The sequence below is a fragment of the Durio zibethinus genome, chromosome 19, assembly GCF_047325235.1.
Source record: "Durio zibethinus cultivar Kanyao isolate XHJ-2024 chromosome 19, ASM4732523v1, whole genome shotgun sequence".
NCBI classification, from domain to species: domain Eukaryota; kingdom Viridiplantae; phylum Streptophyta; class Magnoliopsida; order Malvales; family Malvaceae; genus Durio; species Durio zibethinus.
The window spans coordinates 18709989-18722690 of NC_143180.1; the positions used below are offsets into that span (position 1 = coordinate 18709989).

Consider the following 12702-nt stretch of genomic DNA (forward strand, 5'->3'; position numbering starts at 1 on the left):
ATTTAGTACAATAAAAATGTAAGAACTTATCTAAGAAAAATAAAATAGTTCAGGAATTTTTTTAGTATTTTAACCAATTAAAAATTTTCATTTAATGAATAATTCCACCAAATTCAATTGATCAAATACAATGCATTAATTATTTTATTTTATAAATTAAATATTACCTTAAATGGTGCCCATAGATATGTTTCAATGTATATATTATTTCCTTATTGTTTAATACTGTGTAGAGACAAAACAGTTGCATGCCTACCGTTTTTATCTTGGTTGATTACATGATAGAAATTTCTTGTGTACACAAAAACATAGAGAAATTTATTTAAAACCATCTTTTTGTTACTTTAGAAAGTGTTGGCTAGATTAGTAAGCATGCATTAATTTTACTATGGTTTTGGTGAACCTAACTACACAATTAGTCTCTCATCATATGCCTCAATAAGAACCTAACTTTAGGTTTTCATTGGTGCAACCTAATATTTTAAGAAAAAAGAAGATTATCAACAATCATTGATAATTATATAATCTGTTCGTAAAATATTAAATTTTTAATTTCAATAATTAGAGTTTAAACCTTAAATTAATTTTTTTAATATATAAGCATTAAATTAAGCTTAAGAGTTTGCTGAAGTCCTATAGAAGGTGAAAAAGATGTGAAAAAATAGAAAAATTTTCAGAACTTGCTTTGTGCATGTAATATTTTTTTGTTTGCAATCCTTCGATGTTCGGCAGCTACTTTGATCTCGATTAATCTTAAGTTGAGCCAGGTCGAACCTCATTAGAGAGGAAAACTCTCACAAGCCTATTTTTTTCATTTATAAAACTTGAAATTGAGATTTTACTTAAGAAAAATTGAGTTTTTTGTCACTTGGACTAATAAGAATTGGTTGCATATAATATTTGAGAACTAGAAAAAGAGCATTCACGAAAATTAAGCCCAAAGAACTAATTTAAGGGTCTAGTTTGGTGTAAGGCAAACCTGAAAACAACTTAGATAAAGGTTGGCTGGGTCATTTTGCTGCATTGAATTGGATCATTATAGGGTTGATTTGGATTCGGTTCAAAACATTCAATGCATGTTGGTCCAATATTTGCTAAATTGGGCTTGACAAGTGACCAATTCCATTTTTGTTTCACGTGGGTGGGTGACCTTGGACTGCTGCTCACGAAACATGTCACAATTTCATAATTAGGCAATCCTATCTTCCTATGATTTTTTTTTAAAGATAGAATTTGATATATTTTTAAAATTATTATAATAATTTTATTATTGAAATAATTTTATTATTAAAATGATTTTATCACTCTTTATTTGACATCATTTTATATGATTAACAATCATTAATTTTTAAGAATTGGAGATCATTTTCTGTAATATTACTAAAAATCCAGCTTTGTTTTACTTGAAAGTATCAAAATAATTATGTGCGCATATTATTATAGTTATACATGATAACAATTTCAATGTTGTTTAAAAATAATAGTTTGTAAAATATAATTAAAATATTAAATTAATTTATATATTTATTAATTGGTAAATTCATTTTTATAATATAAATTATGTAAAAACATTTGAATTTGAAAAACTAATATATTAAAATTATAAAAAGAAACTTATATTATATATCTATTAAAAAAATAAGAAGTTAAAAAGAAAACACACAAATTTGAATTTGTTATTCGAATATTAATTTGAAAATATAAAAATTTATGATATAAAACAATTACAAATTAAAAAGGAAGCATGTTATTAATTTACATATTAAATAAGTAATATTGATTTTGAACTTTACATATGATTTCACTTTGATGATAAATTAAAGTTTCTCAACCTTTTGAATGGGAATTAAATCACCATCTAAGATATATAATTTTATTGACATAACTTTTAATAAAAAATAAATTGTTAAAAATTAAGTAGTATTGTAAAAATTTGTTCAAAATATTTAAAATTTTATGCACTTAATTTATTCAGTAATATTTATTAATTAATTTAAGAATTCAAAATTTATTATCCATTTTCCAATTTTTACAACATTCATTTATTGTTAGATGTTTCAACTTTCGAATTTGTTATAAATTGTTCTTCAAAAGAAAATTGGGGAAATTGAAAACCACAAATTGCCAGACTATAATAAATTTTCATTACCGAACTAGTTTCAAGCTAAACAACCGGAAACTATGTTCATGCTCGCTTATATAAAGACAAGCTCAATATTTTGTGAACTCACAAATTCAGTATTTCGTTACTCGGCTTGTTGTTAACTAAAATCTCCACAACAATGGTCCAAGAGAAGAAGCTAGTTGATGAGGTTACCGGTTGGCTAAGAGTCTACGACGACGGCTCAATCGATCGGACATGGTCAGGTCCCCTCGAAGGTTAAGTCAATGACAGAGTCGGTGCCACCCCATCAACAATTCATTGAAGGTGTAGCCACTAGTGATGTCACTATTGATTCCAATTCAGGACACAAAGTTCGAATCTATTTGCCAGAGCAAATTCCCACTACCAATACTAAGTTGCCAATCATCCTTCATTTCTATGGGGGTGGTTTTTGCATCAGCCAACCTGATTGGTACATGTACTATCACATTTGCACTAGGTTGGCAAGGTTAGTTCCAGCCATTTGTGTCTCAGTTTATCTCAGGCTTGCACCAGGGAATAGGCTCCCAGCTGGCTGTGATGATGGCTGCGCTGCTTTCGTCTGGCTGAGGTCGTTGGCTAAAGGTGAATCAAATAAGCCCTGGATCAATGATCACGCAGATTTCAACATAGTTTTTCTTATTGGGGATAGTTCAGGAGGGAACGTAGTGCATGAAGTGGCTGCACGTGGTGGGAACTTGGGTTTGAGCCCATTAAGGCTAGCAGGTGCGATTCCAATCAACCCGGGTTTTGTCCGGGTGGAGTGGAGCAAGACGGAGTTGGAGCAAACCGAATCACCTTCCTTAACCTTAGACATAGTGGACAAGTTCTTCCCCTTGGCATTGCCACTTCGGAACACAAAGGACCATCCGATCACTTGCCCAGTGGGGTCCAGTGCTCTGCCGATAGACGGTCTAGATCTTCTGCCATTTTTGTTATGTGTAGCTGAGAAGGACTTGATGAAGGACACAGAGATGGAATACTATGAAGCCATGAAAAAAGGCAACAAAGGTGTGGAATTGTTGATTAGTCATGGAATGAGGCATAGTTTTTTTATGTTTCCCAAATCAGGATAAAATGTGTCGTACGTAACAGTTTAAGATAAGTAGTGGAATTGTTTATTAGTCATGGAATGGGTTATAATTTTTTTATGTTTAAGATAAGTAGTGGAATTGTTGATTAGTCATGGAATGAGGTATAATTTTTTTATGTTATTCGAGTTAGGGTAAGATGTGTTGTACCTAACAGTTTAATATAGATGATTGTAGGTCGTGCATTTGAAATAATTTCAATAAATGATCACTGGTAGGATTTGAACATAAAATCTTTTTACCAAAAAAGATAAATCTAATCGATTAAACCAATCACTTATTGATGAATGAGATCAATCGAGCACAGTTTTTACCTAAACAAGATTGCTGTGGACGTAGACTCAAAACCCGCTGCCCAAACTGCTGGCCTCATTGAAGGAATCAAAGAGTTTGTCGGGAAGCAATAAAGTTGACGACTATTGCCTCTTGTAATAAAGGGTGGCTTCTTTTATATCGCACTGCATAAGTCATTAAATAAATTTAAAATTTAAATTTCAATGCGGCTTTTCATGCATCTCTTTGTTAAAAAAAAAATAAAATCGCATAATAGGGCAATGTGCTGATACTATTATGAGATATAAAATAATGATTAAAAGGAAAATAAAAGTTTCATAAATTTATTTTTATGCATATTAATTCCCATCCTATATATCTTCGTTTCAATTTTTGCAAAGCTAACTTTTAAATCGACTAATATTTTTGTTATATATCAAGTTCAAGATAAAATTTGTTAGGTTGCAAACTTGCACTCCAAGAGAAACATTTGTTTCTTTTCTAATAAGTATTCTCTCTTATATTTATTAATCTTATTATATTAAGTATTAAAAGATAAAAAATAAAATTATACTAAATTTAAGTTTAGATTCTAGTAGTTGAAATTACGCAAGCTTTCAATGGATCCATTACGTTTTAAGGATGGCAACAGATAAAATACCTCATAATTTTAAAATATTATAGACTTTTAATTTTGTCCAAATTATTTTGAGTTTGTTTAATATTTACGTTTGATTTGGAAACTCTTAGGCCATTTTAAGCATTTTAAACGAATTTATCTAATTGGTTTCGTTTGAACTTTGTTTTAAGGTTAACTATTGTTGGCTTATTTTGCATGGATTGAAGTTTGATCCAATTTAATTTTAGGTTATTTGAGTTTGAGGGCCCAATATAAACCTAACTAGATTTTCTTCAAACCCAAAATTTAATTATAGGGCCAAAACTTAATTTTAAAGTTCAAGTCCAATAAAGTCATGATAATTTTTAAGCCCCACAAAATTTTTAAATTAGATTAATAAATGTGAAAAAAGAAAAAAAAATCACTGCAAAGTTGAAATTGGCGGCTTTCTCAATCTCCCAAAAATCTCTTCTTCCCATTTGTCTCATTATGCCCAACTTTTTGGTTCTTCTATCTCATTTTCCTCAATTCACATTTAACCCAAATTTATCGAATTCTTGTCACTTTCCCAGCTCCCCAAATGATAGTAAACTCACTTTCTCACCCCAAAAATTAGTAGCCATTGCTATTACAAAACTTCAATTGTTGAGCTCTTAGCTTTTGGATGGTTTAAAATTCTATCGGTTATAAGGTTCTCATTAAACTAAACAATGAAAGGATAGGGAATTCACACCAAGAGGAAGTAAGACAATTTTCACAAAAAAAAAAAATCCAAGCTGCTTATTGCCATTACCCAAACCACCACCTTCACTAGCCTTTGATTTTCATGAGCCTTCTTCCAACCAAAACCCTTAGCCACTTTTTATTCCCATAGCCAAAACCCATCAACCAACCAAAAACCTCATTTAAACCATTGTGACCCTTCTTTTAGCACCATCAAACAACAAGCACCACCACTAACCCACAAGTCACCCCACTACCATGACATAGCCCCATCATCAGCCATAAAACATTAGCCCTTCCGTGAACTATGACCTACAAACAACACATCCAAGCAAGCTGAAACCCTTATCCAAAAAGTACTAAAGCCTATCATCAAAACTATGCCCCACAACCCCTAACACTAACCTACCACTAAAAGCACCATCACACCCACCATAAGCCTATTTTCAACGATTAGCCCCTTCCTCCATTGAACCACTCTAAAATGGCATCAGTCAAAATCCACTGGCCTATTTACACACACACACACACACACACTAAGCCACAATATCACAAAGAACCAAAAAAAAAAATCCAACACATCTCATAGGATTAAAGGAAAAGCAACATCGAATAACACTACAAAAAAAAAACAATTGTAACTTTCAACTAGATAAAGAAGAGGAAAGTGGAAGGCAAAAGTAGAGGAAAGGTGGAAGGAAAGAAAAGGGTAAAAAAAAATGAAGAGAGAGGAAAAATCAGACTGGTGGTAGCATTGAGCTAGTGAATGAAGAAAGAGAAATGAAAAAAGAGAAAAAAAAGAAGAACAAAAAAATAAAGGAGGAAAATGAGAGGTAGCCATCAATAGACAGTAGGTGATAACCAAAAAAGGGTTTTTTTCGATTGGAAAAGGGAAAAAGTAAGCCATTCGGGGAAAGAGAAGAGATAAAGAAGAAGAAAATAAAGAAGAAAAAAAGAAAAAAAATTGAAAAGTAAAAATAGTATTTTAGTTTTAAAAAAAATGTTTGCAATTTAATGAGGTGCTAAATGCACCGTTTAGGCAAAAGGAAGAGATGATGCTGGCAAGCCTACCCAACCTTATACTAACCGTGACCCACTTGCAACCCTTAACCCAACCTAATATCTAAAAGCTGACTTGACCTATGCTAGCCCCTGATCCTGGATAGGCCCAATCTATATAGGTCACTATTGTGTATTAAATTTGGACCCATGACATATGGATTTTGATTTTAACACTAAAGTTTGGATGTGAATTTGGGCTTCAAGTTGATTTGGACTTTCAAAACATGTAAGTTATGCTTTGGGCTACAAATTGGGTATATCTTCGTTCTCTTCTTTTATTTTATTTGTTTTAAATGTTTATTTATTATTGGGCACCTTTGAAAATAAACTTGTTTATGGATTATTGAAGTTGTTGGCAAAAATACATAAAATTTTGAATAAGTATGAATAGAAATAATTTTGTAATTCCAAAATGTGTTTAAAAGAAATTTAGAAATAAAATCTAAGTAATATTTCTGAGTGAAAAATAATTTTGAAGTCTTATGAATTTAATAATTATTTTTCATAAAAGAATTTTATCTTTACTTTTATTAACAAATAATTATGAGAATTTCTAAAGTGAAAAATTAATTTTCTTAAATTCCTCCTAAATATTGAGGCATTAAAGAAAAATTTCCAAATAAATAAATAAATATTTTTGTACCATTAAATGTTTTAAAAAAGTAATAATGAAAATGAAAATTAAATTAAATATGTATATGATGGATCAAATTGGTCATCTATATTTTAATTTGTACTTGCATTATCTATTTGCTTCATATGACATCACTTGCATTTCATTATTTTCAAAAATAGAAGTCAATAAATGGTGATTTTGAAAAATAATTGTAAATAAAAACTAATTCCTAAATAAAAAATAATGTTTGGGATCCTACCTAAATATTGGAAGGTTTCTCAATAATTACTTTTTATAAAGGAATATTAAGTTAGATATTAAGAATTATTATGAGAATTCCAAATGGAAAAACCTTTTTTAGAATTCCTCCTTAATATTAAGGAATTTAGAAAATGTTTCGAAACTAAAAATTCTTATCTTATACCTAAATAAAAGTTTTAAAAAGATTTTATGTAAAAAAAAATTTTAAAGGGATTATTTTAAATATTAGAATTAAGACCATTTTTATCGAAGCAAAAGGATAACATATGACTAACTCGTATCGTTTTTTAAAACGAGCATTGTGAAGATGTTAATCCTTTCCCATATATAACAAGACTCTTGAACTCGATTTTTATTTTTCGTAGACCAAAAATTATCTTTTTAATAAGTTTTAATTAATTTTAAAATTTTATTAAAAAAAAAATTTTTAGGTGATAAATTACACCTAAAAAAAAAGATTAGTGATGACTTCTCTTATTTTGAAAATTTTAAAATTTTTATTAACAGTTCTTATAACCGCTAAAACAAATATCCATAGTCGAATTCGATTACCAAATATAATATCCATACTTTATATCCAAACCCAATTTGTAATACCCTATTAAAGCGTGATTAAAACCTAAACTCGTTTATTTAGTGAAAAATGATAGGGTTAATGTTTTGAATAGTCTTTAAATTATAATGAAATTAAAGTTCAATGTGATATCTAAATTTTAAAAATCTCTAATTTAGTATTTGAATTATGTCTTTATTAATTAATTTAGTATTTATTCATAACGGGGTTAGCTCTAAATAAAGACAAGTAATTGACAAATAACCTTTTAAGTACCATATTAGTTAACAGATTTATAATTCAAATACTATATTAGAGATTTTTAAAATCTAAATACCGCATTAAAGATTTTACTACTATTCAAGTACCTTTGAAGAGATAAACCCAAAATGTATAATTACCCATTATAAAAGTCGGATCCAATCTAAATTCAATAATAAAAATACAATGCAACTGTTTTTATATATTTTATCAATAAATTAAAAAATAAATTTTATATTTAGATAATTATAAATTTGAATATATAAGATGTCAATTATAAGTAATATATATATACTAAAGATAATATAAAAATTAAAATAAATATTAAAAAATTCATTTTATATAAAACAAGTTTGGATACTGAATATCTTAAGCCTTTTTATATCCAACCTGAACCCATTTTAAATTTTTTTTTATATAAAAAATCAAGGCTAAAGAAAAATATTTTTTTAAAAAAGAGAATTTACAAATATTAAGAATCAAACCTCAATCTTACTAGAAATAACCTTCTAAAAAAAAAATGAGAGGACCATTTAAAGTTTTGGACTAAACCCCAAGTTCAAACCCATTTATAGTTTGCATAATAAATACCTTAAACAAGTCTAGTATAGGATACTCTTTTATGCACCACCTATTGGTATTCTTAACCTTTTCATGCCCTTTTCACTTGTTCTTTTAAGTAAAAGAAAATATTATCATCACTTAACTATTTACATATAATTTAATTAAAATTTAAAATTAATTTTAAATTTTTCGTTATGTTCAACTTAATGATGAGCTCAATTTAGTTTTTTATGTTGAGAATTATCACAAGCCTTAGTCTATTTGCAAATATTTTGGGTATCTGTTTTTTTATTAATTTTAATTATACTTTCACGACATCTTGAATAAACAAATTTAAGGATAAAAAAGTAATATGCAAATATCTTTACAGAGCCTTTGAAAACGAATGTGTTTTAAATGCTCAAGAAGATGCTTGGTATGGTTAAAGTTTTTTACTTAGATTAAGGGAGGCAACGTTGAAATTTAACTAAGTATGTTTGTCTTTAATATTGTGCATAGGTGTCATATGTGTAATGGTGTGTTAAACTTTGTTATTGAGTGAATGGTAACATGTAAGCGTAGCCATCAATTGCAAATGTAAGGGTTTTGATTAGACTTGTCATTTTGTCTTCGTATTAGACAAGATTTCAGATACGACATGAATATTGTTGACACGAATATGATACCAATACTTAAATGGTACACACAACTTAAATATGAACACGACACGTTTATTATACATATTACATGTGACATGATATGATTAATATATTTAAAATTAATTTATATCCAAATAACATGACATAACACGATTAACACGATTATATACAATAACACGATTAGACATGATTAATCAATTTATTTAAAAAAAATCATTTAAACTATTATTTAAATAAAAAAGTATTTAAAAATTAAATATTTATAATCTATGTAAACATCAAAATGATATGATAAATACAATTATTAATTTATTTTTTAAATAAATTAAAATAATTTTTTTAATTTTTTTATGTTATGAACAATAGTAGAATGAGCTTGCAAGTAATGCCTCAGTTTTTAACTGCGAACATTAATGCCAAGCATGTTTTAAGGGTTCTATCTTAAGGGTTTTACTAAGATAGTAGAATGTCATTTCTTTTTCTTCATCGCTTTGTTATGCCAAAAGTGCTCTTAAGGATCATTCTTGTGCAACAATATAAAATCAAAGGTTGTCCTGGTATAAGAGGCCTTCAAAATAGGATGTCTTAATAGGTCAGCTTTAATGTTTTTCAAAGCATTACTACAAGCTTTGTCCTAAATGAAATGAACATCTTTTTTCATCAAATGACTAAATGGTTGACATCAGCTTGCCAGATTTGATATAAAATGTTGGATATAAACCAATATTTTGTACAAACTTTTGAGTTCATAAAGATTGTGTGGTTTTAGCATCTTCATAATTGCTTCAATTTTTTATTAATCAATCTCAATTCCACGATGTCATGCAATGAATTTTAAAAATTTACTTGAAAATACTCTAAAAGCACATTTTAGAAGATTCTTCTTCAATAGATATCTATAATGCCTTTCAAACACTTGGCAGAGATCAGTAAGCTGATTGACTATTTTCTTTTATTTCACAACCAAGTCATTAACATAGCATTCAACATTATTATAAAGCTTGTCATAAAAAATCTTTTGTATTGCTCTTTGATAAGTAGAACCTATATTTTTTAACCCAAAAGGCATAAACTTATAATAGTATATTCCTATTAGTGTTCAAAATGCAACGAGCTTCTCATTTTTTGAAGCCATGCAAATTTGATTTTAACCAGCTGACCCATCCATAAAAGATAACTTCATGGCCAATTGTTGCATTAACCATTATTTCCATGCAAACTCATATTTGTCCATTCTTTTTTCTAATTAGAACAATTTTTGATATCCAAGTGGAATACCTGACTTCTCTAACAAAGCTAACTTTAGTAAGCTTATTCACTTAAACTTCAATCAAGGGAATCAAGTTAAGATGAAAACAATACTGAGCTTGCTTGATAGGTCAAACACCTTTCTTAATAGCTAGATAATGCATAACTTTTAGATCTGTTAGCTTTTTAGGTGAGAAGAGGGGGTGAATTGGATCTCTCCAAATTCTTTCCAAACAACTGATTTCAATATAATTGAATAAAAATTAAAACAATAAGCACTTTTGATGAAAATATAATGCAAATCATAATAATTAATGAACCTAAAATCAAATATAAACAATAATGAATTGTAAAGACATAAGGATAGAGAAATCAAACACAATGATTTATAGAGGTTCAGTCCTTCTTCATAAGGCACCTATGTCCTTTCTTCTTAGTTGGTCACACTAAGGCTTCAATTCACTATTGAAGAAAAACTTTTACAATATACAAACTTATATTGTACTAAATCTTTATCTTTTTCTTAAGGTTTAGATAGCAACCTCTACCCTTACAATAATTAAGAGGATACCTCACCTCTTGCTTACAAGATAACCAAAATAATTTTTACAAACTAAAATAGCTCTCAAGGTTGAGTGTTTGCCTAATGAAGTACAAAAAAATGATGAATAAAACACAATAATATTTTGGATACAAGAAATACCAAGGATATTGAATTTAAGCTCTAAAAACTCTTGATTCTAAGAGAAAATGAAAATATAACGTGTTAGCACTTGCTCTCTTGCTTTATCAATCTTTTTAGTGTGTTGAAATGCCCAATTTATAGAGAAATTGAGGAAATAGCTATTGGGAATGCTTAGAAAATGAAAGTAGCCATTGAATGGTTGATAAAATAGTCGCTGGAGATGTATTTGCCTATACCCGATCGATCCCTTCCACGAGGGGATCAATCCTGTTGGTGGCTGGGTGGTTGTCTCCTATTTTGCACTCTACTCACTAATTTGATTATATCTTGAGTTATGTAAATCCAAATCACAAACTGTTTGAAGATTTAGAAACTAGACTTAAAGGGCTTTCTATCTAAAATTCATCAACTAATTCATTAGGTACGAATTATAGTGAATTTTCAAAGTTACCCATTGTGCAATTTTTCTGACAACTACAAAGTGTCTAGTAAAAATTCAAAATCTTTTCTTAGAAAATTTAGATTTTAATTTTGTTTGATCTATCAGAAGTAGATTCAAAGAGCTTTCGAACCATATAAAATTAAAATATCAAAACTTTGTGAATTAATACAGAAAAATAAAATAAGTTCAATGTTGAAATATTTTGTTATTGTAAAATAGCTTTTTTAAGTTAATCTATTTCTCAAAACCAATATTGTCAAAATTGTATTAAGTCCAAAATGAATAAGTTCACTTTAAAAACAAAAATTGGACTTTCATTTAAGCTCAAATAAATAATCTTTAAAGGTAGATTTAGTTTGAGAAATATGAAAACAAAGAAAGGTTTGTTTAAGCTTTGAAAATCAGATTATTTATTTAGTACCAAAATATAAAACTTAAGAACATGTACTAAATAAATCTTTTTCAAAATCTTGATCAAACTTATTTAGCTTAATGTTTTGTCATTTCAAAATAATGATCAATTCAAGGCTAACAAGATCAAATCTTGACATCTTCTTCAAAGTCCAAGGAAAGACGTCTTGATATTGTATCAAAAGAACAAGGTAAAGTTTTTCTTTTTCAGGGGACATACAAGCATTAATGAAGATTGGATGAGCATCTTCATTAATGTTGATGTTGACTTCTTTTAGCTCATCAATTATAGCTTGATTTCTATCTTCAAATGGTGGAGAAACTTTTTTAACATCTTTTTCTTGAGAATTTTCATCAATTTCTTCTACATACACATGATTAGAAGTAAGCTTTTCCATATCTTCAAACTCTTCCTCATTTAGAGATAGAATCTGCTTAGTTGTTATTACTATGTGCATTTTAACATTTAATGATTTACCAATAGTTACCACCCATTTGCTTTGTCATTTCATTCTGGAAAGAATCTTATTATGAAAATCTTTGTATGGGAACTTTATTTTTCAAGTTATGCACTTTTTTTATATTTAAGTCTTAAAAAATAAGAACTTACTTACTGATAGAAGCTTCAGTGTCTTTTTTTCTCATTCACTCAAAAATTTACTTCCAAGATAATGTGTGCTTAGATGATCAAAAACTGAACCTCTTATTGATTACATACCCAAACAATAAAAAACTGATGACCCCAATATCTCAATTGAATTTTTTTGCTCATCAGAAACCTTTTCCACATTTATGTATTTTGAAGCTTTTTTGTGAATCTTCAATTTTAATGAAAAAGATCTAAGTTTAGCTTTCGAAGTTCTGTCATGATCAGTTTTCTTTCACCAAACTTGTTAGATCTTAATTGAACTTTGAGAAATTTTTTCAATTAGCTTGTTTGTTTTACATACCAATTTTGAAATATCTTTTTGTTTGTATCCAGCCTTAACAAGAAGTATGTAGGAATTGGGGTTAAAATACTTAGTGTGATGTGAAGGTAAATCATCATGTTTAACAAGAGGTCATTCTAATGGTCTTACAAATCCTTGTAGTGAAGGTTTAAAAATGTTTGA

General features: G+C 28.5%; 1 pseudogene; it reads left to right on the plus strand.

Moving 5' to 3' along the window:
• Positions 1-2112: 2112 nt before the first annotated feature.
• On the plus strand, positions 2113-3448 carry LOC111309599 (strigolactones hydrolase CXE15-like; annotated as a pseudogene).
• The last annotated feature ends 9254 nt before the right edge of the window (positions 3449-12702 follow it).